The following is a 1,375-nucleotide window of genomic DNA, read 5'->3' as shown; positions in this document are numbered from 1 at the left end:
TTTTATATGAGAAGTTCGGGTGATTCCTCCATCCAGGGTTATAGGTATTTGAATATGGGTTCCCTTGGGTGTAGTTCACTCTCTCGGAGTGGGTTTCGTTTAATAGACTGCATTCTGCGGATTGCTGTCCTTTGGTTCCACATATCTCACAATCCGACGAAACTGCGGCTACAGTATTCGGGTTTGTGTACATATGTTCGACTTTGAGGGCTAATGCATCCATTTTAGCTTGCATCATGTCTATAGAGCTTAGTTCATGCACACCCCCTTGGGCTTCCTTCTTCTCAACTGTCGCTCGTTCGACTCCCCATGATTGATGGTTTTGAGCCATATCTTCAATGAGGGCACTAGCTTCAGGGTAAGGTTTGTTCATCAGAGCACCGCCTGCGGCAGCGTCAATGGTCATCTTTGTGTTATAGTGAAGTCCATTATAGAAGGTTTGAATTATTAACCAGTTTTCTAAGCCATGATATGGGCATGCTCGTAAGAACTCTTTATATCTCTCCCAAGCTTCGAACAACGATTCTCCTTGGTTTTGGGTAAATCTAGTTATATGGTTTCGAAGAACGGCGGTCTTACTCGGGGGAAAATATCTAGCAAGAAAAACTCTTCTAAGGTTATCCCAAGTCGTAATGGAATTGGGTGGAAGGGAATCTAACCACGATAGGGATTTATCTCTGAGGGAAAAAGGAAATAATCTTAAACGTATTGCCTCAGGAGAAGCTCCATTGGATTTAAAAGTATCTTCTAATTGAAGAAATATTTTTAAATGTTGGTTAGGGTTCTCGGTAGCGAGACCTGCGAATTGTCTTTGTTGCACTAGTTGCAATAGGGATGGTTTAAGTTCAAAATTATTGGCTGGGATAATTGGGTTTACTATACTAGAACTAGGTTCTTCATTAGATGGTTGAGCGAAATCTTTAAGAGGTCTTTGGTTTTGATCTTCGGTCATAGCTCTCTTAATTCTATGAAAGAATAAACGTGCGCGAGCGTAACGTTCAGGTTCCGCCAAAGGGTGTACTAAACTTAAACTTCCGGTACTGCGAGTTCTTCGCATCGACCGGCGGGAAATAACCTAAGTCTAAATGATATAACAACAGGAAAATGACATTTGACGAAATTGGTCCCCGGCAACGGCGCCAAAAACTTGATGCGGTGTTTTTCGCAAGTATACGAACGCGTCAGAGTAATAAAAAAGATTGTCGAATCCACAGAGACCAAGTGTCAAGCTATCGTTATCTGTTGTTATGGTGTTTATCAAAGGAAATCAAAATGGGTGTTTTTGTAGTGTGCAATGAAAAGTAAAGTATTTAAATAGATTTAATTAATAAAGACAGGGTCGAATGTAATTCACGTAACCAATTGATAATCTAAG

The 1,375-nt window shown here is 40.7% G+C and overlaps 1 non-coding gene across 1 annotated transcript; it reads left to right on the top strand.

Annotated features, from left to right (window-relative positions):
- The first annotated feature begins 461 nt into the window (after positions 1-461).
- LOC127124081 (small nucleolar RNA R71) lies at positions 462-568 on the top strand. The gene has a single exon (XR_007803719.1). It is a non-coding gene; the product is annotated as a small nucleolar RNA R71 (small nucleolar RNA).
- Positions 569-1,375: the final 807 nt, after the last annotated feature.

The sequence above is a fragment of the Lathyrus oleraceus genome, chromosome 2 (genome assembly GCF_024323335.1).
Source record: "Lathyrus oleraceus cultivar Zhongwan6 chromosome 2, CAAS_Psat_ZW6_1.0, whole genome shotgun sequence".
NCBI classification, from domain to species: Eukaryota; Viridiplantae; Streptophyta; class Magnoliopsida; order Fabales; family Fabaceae; genus Lathyrus; species Lathyrus oleraceus.
This window is presented reverse-complemented; position numbering and strand designations above follow the sequence as displayed.